This window comes from Rhopalosiphum maidis, chromosome 3 (genome assembly GCF_003676215.2).
Source record: "Rhopalosiphum maidis isolate BTI-1 chromosome 3, ASM367621v3, whole genome shotgun sequence".
Lineage (NCBI taxonomy): Eukaryota > Metazoa > Arthropoda > Insecta > Hemiptera > Aphididae > Rhopalosiphum > Rhopalosiphum maidis.
Window position 1 is genome coordinate 71,467,079 of NC_040879.1, and position 17,452 is coordinate 71,484,530.

Sequence of the window (17,452 nt, forward strand, 5' to 3'; positions counted from 1 at the left end):
ATTAAATAAAAACTACACTACAATGAAATTGTATAAGATTTTACTCTGTTTTAAATTAACTATTTGATTTTGTTCAATAACTAATTAATATTTATTGTATAAATTACAGAAAACAAACAATGGAAAAAACAACAGCTAGTCCTAACATAAAAATAGACACAAAACAGAAAATAGATTATTTCAGTGTATTATTTAACCTAGGTAAATATACATACTTTAAATATGTCATTTGTGGGATATAATGTTATTCTAATTTATATTTTATGTATATAATCAAACATTTTTTTAACTAATTTAAGTAATCAAGTCTTTGGAGTGGTGATCCTTTATAGGAAAATTCTAGAAAAAACCTTAATAACCCATTAACTCCAATTCATTCCCTTTTTAAATATTAATAAATTTATTTTCTTTAATCTCTATTATCTATTCTTCATAAACATAAAAATGAATAAACTAGAATCCTTACTCAAGATAAAGTTTCTTTAATAATTTGAATTGATTTTACAGTTTGGAAAGTCGGAGAAGAGGTCGGCATAATAAGTATACCGAGTGATCATCGACAACCAAAGTAACACGGATTCATTATTTGGAATTTGTTAATAATTTTAATAATTACTTTTAATAAATAATTACATTTTAAAAATTAAGTGTTGTTTTTTTTAGTTTTTGAATAATCATTCATTGACCATTGATTAGTTAAATATTTTTAAAATTTTGTTTGTTATGTTATACAATGAATATTTATAATTGGTTAACATATTTATTTTTAAATATGATAAATTTACAATAAATGTTATTTTTACATATATTTATAATACTATCAATCATTTCATTATTATATTAAAACATGAATAGCAAATATTAACTATGTACATATTAGTTTTCTCTAATAGGAAGTAATCTTTGTTTTGATGAGTGAATCGACAATGCAATAATAGTAAATATCACTATGTAGTATCTGTGTTATAATAAACCAGTGGAACTTTTAGCTTATTGTTCATGTTGGTTTTCATAACACTTACTTTATAGTAAATTTATCAGTTTAATGGGTATGGTTTTCTATCATATTCATTATCTAAATAAGAACTTTATTTTATTTTATAAAAAAATTAGGAAGAGCTAACTCGAAAACTCTACTAACTACAAGAGATAATCTCTTCTTGCAAAATATAAATTATTACCTATTTATACTTATATTTTTTTATGTTTTCCTACATCAGAATATTTTAATTATATCACATGTTTAAAATATAGAATAACACGATGATTATAAAAAAAAAAATAATATTTATTATACAATTATTATAATTAAATTAATAATAACATTTACTTTTATCGTTCTAGCATATAAAAATATAACTATAAATATTTATAATTGTTTAATAAACTTGTTTATTGATAAATTTACAATAAATGTCATTCTTCAATAGCAAGTAATCATTGCTTTGATGAGTGAATCGACAATAAAATAATAGTAAATTTTACTTCGCAGTATCCCTATCATAATAACCAAATAGAAAAGTTTTTTATTAGCTTATTGTTTATGTTGGTTATCATAACACTTACCTTGTTGTCAATTTATCAGTGAATAATAATGTATGGTTTTTCAATAATTTTCATTATTTGGCCAACTACCTGCTTTTATTTTATATATAAATTAGGAAGAGTCAAGTTGAAAACTCTACTAGCTCCACTAACTCTTCTTCCAAAATATAAATTATGAACTATTTATACTTATTTTTTTCACCTTATCCTATTCCAGAATTTTGTATTTAGAAATTAAAATATATCTTATGTTTAAAAAATAGAATAACTTAGTGGTTATAAAATAATATAATGAATATTATACAATTATTATAATTAAATAAATAATTATCACATTTACATTTATCGTTCTAGCTTATCAAAATATATTATAGCTACGTAAAATAGATCAAGATATAAATGTATTGTATCTATTATCATTTATAGCTTATATTTATAAAAAAAAAGCCTTTTATGTTATGTGTACCGTAACAAAATATTCTGTTAAATCACTAACAACTATTAAACTTAACTTTAGGTTATTAATATGGTTTGGTATCGATAGTATATAGAATTCCGATTCCTCTTTGTGGACTAATAAAATGAAAATAACATTTATTACTGAATAGATTGCTAACTGTACATGTTTACAATTAAAATCACTTAAATCCTATAAAGTTACCAGAAATAGTATTTTTACCAAATTGATTGATTATTATGCTGAAGTATTATATTATGGGGTTTTTCATAGTTTAACAAATTTTTTTCACCATCCTCAACAATGCAATTTACTTCATTTAATTGAAAAGTCTCAACATCTAATGAATAATTTTGTGTCAATTTAATCAAGTTTTCATTACAAACAACCACATTATTGATTATTAAATTAAGCTCTAAACTAGCATCTATTAATAAAATATTATATTATTTTATTCATCATTCTACTTAGACAGTTGGACATTATCAAAATTTACAATAAACAGTAAACACCTTACTTACTTAACTTAACCTAATTTATATTAACTTTTATTTACAGATATAATTTATAAACAATAATATTAATACTATTAAGATTAAGAATAATTTAAATGCAATTTTAAAAAATAATTAATCAACTCATTGAAGAAGAACCCATTAATAAAAACACCTTAAGCGACAAATGTAGGTATTATATATATTATTAGGGCTTAAGACTTCTATAGGAATTTGCATGTTTTTAAATGATTATTAAAAACATAGCTAAGTAGTATAGAAAATTGTAAGTACATTATCTGTGTTTTTATGTTGATTTTTAACAATAGTTCAATTCATTATCAAGTTATGTGTATATAACATAGCGTAAATTAAAAATGCTTATAACTTACTTAAAAACTAAACTATCGTAAAAATCCAACATACAAACACAGATAATGTACTTACAATTAAGTTTCATAATAGGTGGACTCACTCTTATTTTTAAACTAACGGAGCAAAATATGATCTGCTGAGCGTAAATTTGCTATGTTGCATACTTGTTAAACTGAGACAATACATGTTGCTTCCTCATTAAACACATCAAACGTTCTTTTTTCTGTAATTTTTTAAAACATTATTTTGACTTTTTTTTTACAGCCTGGATAACAAGACGATATTTTTTTTAAGTACCTATAATGAAAGCTAGGATATTTAGCAAGATAAATAAGTAAATCAAGTACACGTGATAATTGTGAATTTATTGTTATCTAAAAAAATTAGACACATTTAATTCAATATTTTCATATTCCATTATAATGTTATAATTAACCATAATATGCTCACAACTGTCAATAAAATTATTCCTAATTTTTTAGTTATAATTAACTATATTACTTTGAATTTTATACAACAAGTCTGCTGCAGAATCTTGAGTAGTTGTTAAATCTGATTCTTGAGTTTATGAAGCTGGAATAATATTTATATTTGGTTCATAAACAAATTAGTTTTGTATACCTTGTAAAAAAATCAAATCAATTAAGTGTATTAGATCACCTAATAATAGGTCACCTCATACAAAAAAAAAAAAAAAAAATAAACTAAACATTTTTATATCTCCTTATCAGTGTTCCTTACATCGCGGAAGATAATAGTTTTATGGACACTGAAAAGAACGTCGAATTCAAGGATCCACTTCCACCTTCGACAATTTACATAGCATTTACGATTAACTACGTTGATATATATAAGAACTTAAAACAAATATGAAAAAAAATCAAGGCTTTCCATACAAATCCACATGGCAAAATAAATGTTCATTTTTCCAACTCTTACCGTGTAATTACCGTAATTAAGCTGTTCAATAAAAACTGTTCTAATACCAGCATACCGCACGTAATAGACACACGATGATAATTAGATAGACCTTACAGAATCGTTATTAGTTAGGTTAGTTAGATTATCTCTCAATCTCTGCTGACTTCATCAAAGAAGAAATATAATCAAATGGATTCCTGGTAAAAATGTCATTAACATACTAAAAAGCCCATCCTCATTCTTTGAATCTCTCACCAAACAATCATGATACCTTCAAATTAAAAATTATTTGATTCATATAAATAAAAGTATAAGATTCTCACATCAGGTGTGATCTAGTTCAATGCCATCGTTGCAAACAGTGCAGTGTTATACTAAAACATACTACATCCGTCAATCAATCCTACTCGAGAGAAAAAGTAAACGATGAGTCTTGGAAGGTTTTAATAGAAAATATGAATACTAAAGTTGAACTTATTGATTTTGTACATTTGTATAGTACTGAACAAGGAAGAGTAATTTACATAAAGTTTATTTTGAATACAGATATCATGAAACACATTTTTATATAAGAATGGAAGCTATTAGAAAACCAAAAAAAAAATCCAAAATCACCCTAGTTGGTATGGCTCTGTCATGGGCCATTTACAAAATTAGTCTGCAGAAAGATTATGTCGTTTGAGATTAACTTATTATTTTTAAATAATCTATCGGTTTTTTAGGTTTATTGCAGATAGTTTAAAAACAGTTAGCTTTTTAAAAACTAGCTACAATTATTATCTAGTAATTTATTACTCGTACAAAAAAAGCGAACAAAAGAAGGATTACAATATGTAAATTATACAAGTACCAATTTTATTTATTAAAAATATTTTTGCAAAACAAATAGATGCAATCATTGGAAAAATTAAGTACCGTGTAGTATAAAATGTCTTGATAAAACAACATGTAACAAGAAGTTCATATAAATGTATTCATATATTTTCTTTTTTATTTATTATTTGGTGACATTTGTTATATGCTTAAATATATAGAATTATTAATATAATAGTCAAAAATTGTACAATAATATACTTCACTAAATAAATACAATAGGTAAACTTCTATAGTTTACATATTTTAATTCTTTTATTCTTTAGTTTTGTAAGTAATAAATTACTCAATCAATCCTACTCTAGAGAAAAAGAAAACGAGGGCGCTTCATACCTCAAAGCCAACCCATCTATCAACCTCATTAGAAAGAAATACATCAAAATGGGCATGAACCATTTGCGGTTAACATAAAATTTTTGATTATGGTCGGTATACCAATTACGCACCTTATATTTTACGCTCAGTATACCAATTGTGCCTGTATAACACTTACTAAAATTCTTGAAAATTAAAACTTATTTATTATTACTAATTTTTTATTGGTTAAAGTGACTAGATATAATATATTTTATAACAAGGGCTCGGCACTCTAACCTGTTTGACGTGGCACTTTTTAATAATCTATATAATATAGGTCATAGGATAAACGTAAGCGGCGCGTGTACGGTTAAATCGTGTCCTTCGAATTTATTATCTGATAAAAGTGAAACAGTGCTTTTAAAATATTATTATATATATTATATCTTATTTATAACTTACTTATTTTGAGAAAACTCAAAGAATAATCGCTGGTAGTAATAATAATTATAATAATTATGATAATTTGTATACACTTTGAAAATGGTATTTTGAGTACCGGGTGTAAAAACGAGAGCTCACGAATTACCTACCATCTGACCCTCAAATTGCCTACCATGAATTTTTTTTAAAAAGATTTCTTGAATTGCCTACGATAAGAATATATTTATAAATTAAATGAACTGAGCTAATAAATATTAATAAATAATTACAATAAAAAAAATTAAGTTTAAATACAATTATAAATATTAAAATATCGTAGTAAATAGGCTGGCGTAGCTGTAATAATCAATAATAAAAATTAGTCAATACATAAAATTTAAATTTTTAAAAGCGATTCTTATTTCCTAAATTCCAGATCATCCTCAGAAAAATAATTTTGATATTGAACTATAAGTTATGTTAAGTGTTCCATGAATAATAACAATTTGACAGATTTTATCAAGTTTTAGTTTTTAAATATTAGTTTATACGGCTCCCTTGATATAACCAACGACGCCCCTGGGATCCGCGACGCACAGGTTGAAAACCACTGAATTATAGAAGAAATCAAAAACTTATACAAAAACGATTATATAGATTTATTTAGTGTTTTTCATATTGAATTATTTATTTTCTACAATTTCTGAGCTATATTAATGTTATTTAAGTGAAACATATAAAATATTAATTAATCAATTTAAGTTACATATTATTATATTCTATATGATAATTTTTTTACAATAATTATATGATTTAATGATTTAGTGTATGGGTTGTCAGCTAAAATAACTATAATATTCTTATTATAGCATTATGCATATATGTAATTGATTTTTTATTGTATACAATAGTTTATTTGGACTAATACATCAGAAATAATATGTAGATGAAAACAGAGGAATTCGCAAGCTGATTGGTTAGATGGCTTAAACGGTATTCGGACAATTGACACCCGAGACATTTGACACCCGACGGTTTTGCCGATATCGGACTTTTTGCACCCGATATTTTTAGAACACGGACAATTGACACCGAGCGATTACGATTACGATTACGATTACAATGACGATAATCGTGAGTAGGTAAGTACCTATAGGCATTAGGCAATAGTTATTAGTTACTAGTTAGTGTCTGTTGTAGTGTCGTGTGTACTCAGTTTTCTTAAAAGTAATTATTATCATAATATTCATTAAATATGGACACCGAATATAAAATTTATAAATACTGTATAATCATATAATATAATAATATAATTGAAAAGTTTATTCTAATAAAATGAAAAGATAAACGATTTTGTATTAATTTTAAGATAATATTAAAAATTTAATGTTTAATTACGTAGGATACGTTTTTTAAAAAACTAATAATTTCACTATTTGTTTTGAATTGAGAAGTTTTACATATGTTTTTAAGCCGTTCTTCATTTGATTTAATGTTACAATTTATTTGAATACCTGTATTTAGTTTTAAAATCTCCATTGAGGTAATGGAGTTCATCATTTGTAAAGCTTCGATAAATATATATATATGTGGATGTTTAAATCTAATTAAATGTTGGAACTTATTGTTCCAACCTTCTGATACATTATTAGTCCTACTATAACCTAATTTTGTGGCATTGTGGACATTCCACATATATGGAGCAAACATAGATGGTCTCCTTTTGAAGCACATTACTTGCGTATTGTTAATTAATTTGTACGGCCCATTAACATATGTTACATCGAAGTATGTTAAAATATCATCCACATCATTATCATATGAAAAAATGTCATATAATAAGCTCATACCTATAAAAAATATATTTAAATTAAAAAAAATATATGTATATATTATGTACGTGTATGAGTATGGTACCTTTTTTAATAATATTAACTAATAACTATTGCCTAATGCCTATAGGTACTTACCTACTCACGATTATCGTCATTGTAATCGATTGCTCGTTGTCAATTGTCCGTGTTCTAAAAATATCGGGTGCAAAAAGTCCGATATCGGCAAAACCGTCGGGTGTCAAATGTCTCGGGTGTCAAATGTCCTAGATTCGGCTTAAACATTATAACATTATAACCAAAAATGTTCAAGTACTTTTAAGACCGATTTTTAATACGCAACAAATATCGTAAAATATAATGCTTCCGCTCTGCAGTTTAACAATCAACCTACTCACATTGCTGCGGCGGCGAAGACCCATTTACCGTATCGTCATTATAATAATAATTATTAGTTTATTATTACCTATAATAAATTATAATAATTAAAGTTAAGTTAGAAAAAAATTCCTGTAGTGACATTACTTTTAGTAGGTAATGATTAAACCTTTAAAATATGTAATATAATATGGAAACTAAGTAAAATAACATTTTTATTATTACAAATAGGTATACCTAATATACGGGGTTTCCAAAATGACCCTCGCCTGTTATCACCATGGCCAATTAATTAATTATTTAAGATATTTTTTTAATCTAATCTGTCAAATAGTAATGATTATGCATTTTATCTTGTTTCTTAGATATTGATCATAATTTATTATTTATATATCATCTTACTCCTACTTACTTTATGTACCTAAACATTTTAGCAACCGAGTAATGACAATTTGGGATGTATAGGTACGCAAGATAAATTTAAAATTGTTGTATATTAGCATAATACGTCCATATTTATTTGATATCACTTCAGTCTTCAATAATCTCTGATATTATAGAATTTTTTTTGAATTTTTCGTGTACGTTGTCGTGGTTTAAACTGAAAGGTTCAGACTGATAAAAAAACAATAGATAACTCGTAAATTATGTACGGATAACGTAGCAATGAAATTAATAACTTTGTAGTAATTATAATAACTCTGTATTTCCATCATAAGCTATATAAGCTTACAAGAGGTTGTTTGATCAAATATGTAACGAATCATAATATCTAATCAGTAATAATTTATGTATGATTTTTCAATAAGAAAAATAAATAAATAACGCAGGATATAACCACATCATATGATTCTTATGATTCTCAAAAAGTATCTTAAATATAAATTTTTTTTTTTTTGGCGGAAAACGGTTATATACTGTTTATAAACCCCCTATGACGACAATAAGATCAATTATAAACTTAAACACTTTACATAGTCGACATATTGGGGAATTTGCCGTTTGCGTTCCGAAATAAGGTATCACCTGAGTATGTCCCAAGAAAAAAGGTCATATTTTTGGCATAGCGTTCCAGTTCTTTTAGAGAAGTATCCAATTATTAACAAAGTTAAAATGAAAAGCGATTTTTCCGCCGATTTCAGTGCTTTACGCTTCATAACATGTCTGTAAAAATTATATCACGTCATTTAAAGGTTTAATCATTACTTACTAAATATAATGTCACTATTGAAATTATTTTTAACTTACCTTATTTTGCACGGAGTTATAACGAATTGTTTTTGGTGTGATATAATAATTAACATGTATACAATTGACGAACTTACCAACCCTGTCTGTAAATTTATAAACATAAATATTTGAAAAATATAATAATTTCAAATAGGAAATACGGTTAATCAGTTACTAATGTGATTTTACGTAAATCAATAAATTTAATAACAATTTACACAAAACAAATATGCAATTATATACAACTTTGAAGGTGTTTCCTAGTAGCAAATTCGGTGGTACAAACGAAAATATTAGATATTTGCATATGTTTTTTCATCGCTTAGCATTTTCTTAATGTGATTTAATTTTCAATTTAAAATATATTATATTCTAAAAAAAAATATTTTTTTTTTTTAATAATTTATTCAATGGTTTTTTGATCAAGTTGTCGTTCAAATCCGCCACTGAGCAAACCGATTGGCCCGCGAACTTGCATTAAGATATCGACGGTGTAGGCATGGTCTAATTGCATTTATTTTAGTCGAATTGCACTTGGGTTTAAAAAAGGAAATGGTCAAACTACAAATTAAGTGGATCTTCATATATTAACTCACACCGAAAAATAACTATAGGACATTTGTATTTCGTGTAGATATAGTTTTGAAAGACAACCACGATGTGTACAAGTTCTTTGTAAAATGTATAACTTTGATACACAATTAAGTCATGGCCTCAATCACTTTTAATAGTTTTTAAATTGTTCATATTTACTCAGCGACGTAAAAATGTGTACTAATTGTAGTTTACGCAAAGGTCTAAATTATAGGTTTTTAACCGGGGGTCCACGGAGTGACTGTGAGTTTTGTTTTAATAACCTAACAATAAATACGGTTCAAGATTTCAAGGCAATATTGGAATCAAAACAACAGCAAATGTCACATTAAAATTTGTTTTTGACTATAAAAAAATGTGATTATTCACAATAATTTAATATAGTATTCGACATTTGTAGTATTACGTCTTAGATTTATTATATATATATATATATATATATATATATATATATATATATATATATATGTTACGGTCAAAGTGTATAATTGGGCGTTGTAGTACAATGCCCGAATAATGTGGACAATTATACACTTTGCCGGGGCATTGTACAGAATGACCAGAGCACAATGAGCAATTACAATTAATTAATTAAAAATATATAAAACAATTTTTGTTGAAAAAAGAATATACAAACCATTTTTGGGAGGAGGGGCTATGATTGATTTTGAGGCGGCATATGGATTTGAGCCCCCCGTCAAATTGTGCTAATGGTTATATTCATTGTACTTTGTAATACATATCGCTGTTGATGTTATAAGAGTTGTAGCAAAATCATTATTATTCTTTAAATTATTACAAAAAACACGTATATATTTTTGTTAAAAGTTTAAAATATTATGTCATAATTTTCTGAAAAGATACAGCTATTGCCTGTTGATCACGAATTAAGATATCTTAATTGGCACTATTCATTCACGATCAAGTACACATTGCAACCATATGACGTATTAAGTATTAAATTATATATAGATTAAATAAACTAGCAATACGAAATAGTTTTATGTAAGAACTATATTAAGAAAGCAATTATGAAATATTTAAACAAACATACAATTTTATAACTAAGTTAAGGTTACATCATAAAAATAATATATTTGTCCAAAACTAAGTTAACATAACATTGACGTAATATATTATTGAACGCAGTCTTTTAATGAAATGTTAATATTAATATTTGTTTGTTGTTTTTGTGTAAGTCTGAATTCTTAGGCCTACCAAACACATAAATATAATATAAATAATATAGATAGGTACTAAATCAACGTCCGTCTTGTAAGTCATATGTAAATAAGATACACATATTATGAATTATATTCGATTTTAAAATCATACATATCAATAAACACAACTGACCTTATTTCTATCATTAATACTCAATATATTGTTATGATAAATTCGTTTAAGTCAATTTTTTTGACAATCTGAATTATTTACAGTTTTCAACTAAATAACATACGTAAAAATCCATTTCATCATTATTTAAAATCGATTTATCAATCAAAAAAATATTACAATACAAAGACTTAATAGTATACCATCAACAACAGCTAACAATATCTAAAAATTGGATTACAACTGGCTACAGAAAACACATTTAATAATGCATTGTTCTTAAATGTTTCTATTAGCTTTATCACTGCATTGTCTATAATATATAAGAGGAATTTCAAAATTTGATACTAATATAATGGAATTGTTTTTTTCATTATACACATGAGTCCATTTTAATCATAAGCCTATGTTAAAATTATTAAGTTTGAGGTAGATTTATGATATGTTTGATATGAAAACCAAAATAAAAATAATAAAATGTAAATACGCATTGTTTTACGACACCTAGCAAAAGACAACTTTTATAATACATTATTATATCTAGAATAGACCGTTTTTCTGGAATCGTTCAGACAATACGTCGATACCGTATACGTTCCTTAGTGGCTATTTAATTGCAGATAAAACGCATAAAACTAATCGTAAAGTTGTCAACTACGTATTTTTTTACTTGTCAATGCATTTTTATAACTTCATTATCTACTAGTGTATATATTTTAACATTAGTATAAATTGACAACCGAATTTAAAAATATGCAATAAAATAAAAGAACATAGAAGATAACTAATTTCTTTAACTAGACACAAAAAAAAATTAAAATAGAAACTAACGACGTCGTGGATGACAGACAGCAGCAGTCACAGTCTCACTTACAGAGTCCTATACGCACTTAAATTGTTACATTTTAATTAAATATTAAACATAATATACTAAAATGTATGATTTCGGTGTTATAGTTGAAGGGTAATCGGAAAAAAGAGTCCCGTATCAACTAAATACATTATTTGTTAATTTATTATGATTTACATAATTAAATATAATCATTACAACATTTATCTATGTAACATTTCATTGACATATCTAAAAGTATAACTGCTATCAGCATTTAACATTGTCATTTGTACCTACATTATTTAAAAAATGTTAAAGGGAAAAAATTTAAATAATTTATTTAACATTTTTTTAAATACACATATAATATACATATACGACAAATTACAATTATTTTAAATTTTTACCATTAAATATTTTTTTAAATATGTATGTATAAATGACAAATAACAACTATTGACAATGTTAAGTACAGATTTCAGCTATACTAATAAATATGTTAAAAAGGTTACATAGATAAATGTAATGGTTATATTTAATTATTACACCATTTAAGAGCAATATTGATGTATATTAAATATTATTTATGAAAGGAATATTAATGTGTATAAATAAAATAAAATAAATTAAATTGTGTAAAAATATTCTAAAAAATCAATTACAACAATACAACTGTCTACAGAATCCATAAAGCATATTTAACAATGCAATGATCTCAAATTGTTCTAGTAGAATTATAACTGTATGGTACACCGATACAAAAATTTCATAATTATACAATTGATAGGAGAGTGGTTACCTTCATCATTCGATTTTGTCAGAACGTTGATTTAATAAAAAAAAGAAATAAAAAACAATAACCATATTGAACTATAACAGTGTATCTATATTTCATACTAATTCCGTGCACTCAACTTAATGAACAGTGCAGACGGATTAGACTATTAAAAAATATAAAATAATTAATAAGTCTCTGTTGTCGACACTCGCCGACAACGTACACAAGAAAATATAATAATAATAAATTGTATTGTAAAAAATGTCGTCATGGTCTGCACAACGCATGGCGATAACACAAAATATACAACATAATAATAATAATAATAATAATAATAATAATAATAATAATATTCAGAATCACCACAGTCCGGTTAATTCTGACATTTTGTTCGTCTCGAACAAAGTTTGTAGTTATTGTGACAATATTCAATAAAACATAATACAAGTATAGTAATTTGATGTAAAATAATAAAACAATCAAATAAAAATAATAAGTAAACAATATATAGGTAATACAATCAGTATGATACAAAATAATAATAATAAGAATTACCACACAATAAATTTTTTTTTTCATAATGTACGTAGATACAAATCTACATTATAGTTTATTAAGCCTCTGCTATGAATCACCAAATTTAACGTAAATATAAACATATAATATTTAACTTAAGAGTTTTATAATGGAATTATTGTTTATTTCAGTGACGTGGCGAACTACTATTTGACCCAAGACGAAATACACAATACCAACCCATATACAATTAATATTAACACTTAAATTTAAATGCCATGGATGGTATTTAATTTATTTCACGCCTATACTTTACCTAGGTACCTATAACTATAGGCTATATAGTATATACCTACCCACCCACCCACCAAACCACCTAAATTAAACCCAACAGGGGCCAAGGCCCCTGGAAAACCCCCTCATCACGCCGAAGTCAGTGGCGTGGCGAACTACTATTTGACCCGAGACGAAATACACAATACCAACCCATATATAATTAATATTAACACTTAAATTTAAATGCCATGGATGGTATTTAATTTATTTCACGCCTATACTTTACCTAGGTACCTATAACTATAGGCTATATAGTATATACCTACCCACCCACCCACCAACCCAACCAAATTAAACCCAATAGGGCCCGAGGACCCTGGAAAACCCCCTCACCATGCCACTGGTTCACTGTCTTATCGATACAACTGCTTAGCCAAAGTGTGGTTTTCCTGCAAATTACCCACTTTGTTGTTTTCAGTTGATCAGCCCTAAGTTGTTATGATAATTTCTTAAGTTAAATTTAGAAGTTATATCAGTATGTAAATGTTTTTTATTCATTTATTGTGTAGTATAGTATGATTAATCATTTTGCTTAAGTTATACCTATATAAATATTTAATCAATAGTAGTTAATTTTAAATAATAAGTTCGGCTTTTAGCTTTTAATGCATATTATTTTAAAATTAGATTTTAAATGGTCTCTTACAGTGATTCTAAAACAGAACCATTGATGTTTGCTACTCTAGGAGTTTATAAAATTATCAGTTTCTCTTGTATTTTGATGGCAGAGGGGGAGTGTTGTAAAAAAACGTTTTAATATTAATCACTTATTTTTTGTAAATATTTTATTGTTTTTAAAGGAGCATGGGACAATATCATAATAGGTAAGATAAAAGATTTAAATAAATATAATTCAATCTATTACTTGAATTCTGTGGCTTATTTTTATAAAACACCATTAATTCAAGTCGGGAGAGTGGCACATAATTGGCAAATTAAATTGAGTAGCACAATTTCTAAAAATTGGATTACAACTGGTTACAGAAAGCACATTTAATAATGCATTGTTCTTAAATGTTTCTAGTAGCTTTATCTCTGTATTTTATGTAAGGAGAATTTCAAAATTTGATATTAATATAATAGAATTGTTTTTTCATTATACACATGAATCTATTTTAATCATAAGCCTATGTTAAAATTATTAGATTTGAAGTAGATTTATATGTTTCATAAATATTATTTTACTCAAACTCTAAGCAAAATTATCGTAAATAATATGAATTATTGATCTCAAAAACGATACTTCTGCTCACCCAAAGTGTGGTTATTCTGCATATTACCCATTTTGTTGTTTTTGGTTGATCAACCCTTAGTTGTTATGATATTATCTTAAGTTAAATTTAGAATCTATATAAGTATGTAAATATTTTAGAATTACGTATCGTGTAGTATAGTATGCTTAAATTATACATAAATAAAATTTTAATCAATAGTGGTTAATTTTAAATTTTAACATTATTTTAAAAATGAACCAGGTGACATTGATATATATATATATCCTATCAATTAGAAATAAATATTATTAATAGTTACAGATTATGTAATATTCACTAATACAGCTTTCGCCAAAAAAAAAAAAAAATATGTGATTCATAAGTTATTGCTTAAATTAAAACATTACATTACTTAATTTATTATATGATTAATATTGCTTAAAATTAATATATTTAAGGAATCTATAGTATATTACTATTTTATAACTATTTATAATATTTACTTACATAATATTATTGGTCCCTCTATTTCCTATCAATTAGAAATAAATATGTTTAATACAAATTATGTATTATTCACTACTACAGCTTACGCTAAAAAAAATGTGGTTCTTAAGTTATTGTTTAAATTAAAACATTATGTTACTTAATTTATTTTATGATTACTTAAAAATTAGGAATCTATTGTATATTATGCTAGTAGATTATTATTTTAATATTATTTACTTACATAATATTATAAGCCCCTACATTTCCTATCATTTAGAAATAAATATGTTTAATACAGTTTATGTATTTATTTTAAGTTAATTATTTTTAATATAAATATAAATATTAATAATATTAAAAAAAAAAAATGTATTAGTCAACCTCAACAGTTAATTTATAATCTATTCTTTGTTGTATAAAATTAGCAAATTAAATAATCATTTATATATTTATTTATGTTTTTAATTGAGGTTAATAATTTAATATCTAATTATTAATAAAAATGTATATTTTAATAAATTCTTATTAAATTAGAAGTGAGTACCTCGGTTTTCTTTGACATTGTAGATTTTAAAATATAATTTTAGGGTATTAATAAATTAAATACAAGATACCAATTCAATTTCTGTAGTATTCTTGATGCGGCGCTTAAGGTGTACTTTGTCCAGTCTCTTTGGGAGGATCATGTTTGCTTTTGCACCATTATGTTTAAGTCAAATATCCTTGGTCTAAAAACAATAATATAAAACAGTTTAACATTTTTTTTTTTATTATTACATCTAATTTGTACACTATGATAACCATTCTGTCATTGTGATTAATAATTAAGGTCTGATTTTTTTAAATACAAAAAACATATTAACCTGAATGCTAGTAACTTCTGTAAGCATGTATCTAATGGTCCTGGTGAAATAGATCTTCTATCAGAACTATTGGACATTTTTCAATGAGTTCTTGACAAAAGTTTATTACATTTTCAGTTGAAGTGATTTGACTTTGACATTATTGCATGACTTCGTATTTTTCATTACTGCAAATATTATAATTATATATATCTACTTATATATAATTGTATATAATTAAATAAAAAAAAAAAAAATTAAACAAAATTAATTTCTTTACACATAGAAATCAGATGCTGCAATATTGATTCTTATTACAACTTTTCCATTGTATCCAGCCATTTCAATAGCTGTAATCATTAAGCACAAATTTTCTTTGATTGACTTATTAACAATGAAAGCACCGTTTTCAGCAATATATATAGTGTGCAGTCCAAAACTTTTATTGATTATATGCTTAGGTCTATATTTAAAAGCTTCTTCGAAAGAACTTGCTCCTATTTATAAACATTTTTTAAATTAAATTAAATACAAAAACTCAAAGTTGAATATTGTTTTGTTTATTGTATTTAAAAAAAGTTTACATTTTTAACTAACAAAGAAAATAAATGGATATAGTACAATTTTTTTCCAAACTATACATGGGAATTCAGCTAATATTTAATATTTTATTTCATTACCCATAGGCATAATTATAAATTATTGTATAGCTAAACCTTTTTTTGTAAGATCACTATTAATAACTGTAAACACTGGTGCGAGATTTATAATTTCTTTGATTCCAGCTAATTTAGCTCTGTAGCTAAAATAAAAATTATAATATGATAGTTTAATGACAATTAAGAATTGTTCTTAATAGTAAAATAATTTAAATAATTATATTTTAAATCCCGAGAGAAGCGGTGATATATTTATTTTTATTTTTTTGTTTTTTGACTATTTGTACGAGAAATAATGAATTAATAAGTACTAAACCCTATTAATAATAAGTACCTACTTCCTACTTTATTATTATGAAATTACAGATAAAAACCAATATTTAATGTTTGTGAATAATATACAATTTTTTTTATTATTATTTAATTAAGTTAAATTAGCCAAATTATTATGAAGATCTAAACCTAACCTATGTCAGTTTAATAATTAAATAATCTACCTGTTCTATAAGACCGGGTCCATCCAATTTCGTTACAGATGTTGTGAACAGTCTTTGTTACTCACTTTCCGTCATGTTGAATACCTTTATTATCCCGCACTTCTATGGTACTGTTGTACGGACAATTAATCCGTCGTTAAGGATTAACAAAACCTAGGTAATTATTAAGTATACTTAATCCGATAACAGAACTATAAAAAATCAAAATAAATACTTATAAATACCTATTGGTATAAGGTCTATGGCGGACGCTATGTAGGTACTTACCATAGATCATATACTATGGATGGAGCCATACTTATGGTGCACATATAAGCGACGAATCTCTGACATTGATGTTCGATGTGCGCATACTAAATATGCGACGGTTAGCCTCGCGCATACGCACATCACTCGTCAATGTCAGAGTCTCGGTGTTTTATTATTTGCTTCAAATTGTTTATACGGCCGATGTGAGAATGGCTTCGTCCATTGTATATGATCTAAGCTCTAAGGTACTTACATCATTACATGATAAAATAATTATTGGGTGTAC

The 17,452-nt window shown here is 25.4% G+C and overlaps 1 long non-coding RNA gene across 1 annotated transcript; it reads right to left on the reverse strand.

Moving 5' to 3' along the window:
• Nucleotides 1-15,471: 15,471 nt before the first annotated feature.
• On the reverse strand, nucleotides 15,472-16,163 carry LOC113559181. The gene is made up of 3 exons (XR_003405889.1): nucleotides 16,042-16,163; nucleotides 15,783-15,949; nucleotides 15,472-15,647 (listed from the first exon to the last, which is right to left on the reverse strand). It is a non-coding gene; the product is annotated as an uncharacterized LOC113559181 (long non-coding RNA).
• Between the last annotated feature and the right edge of the window lie 1,289 nt (nucleotides 16,164-17,452).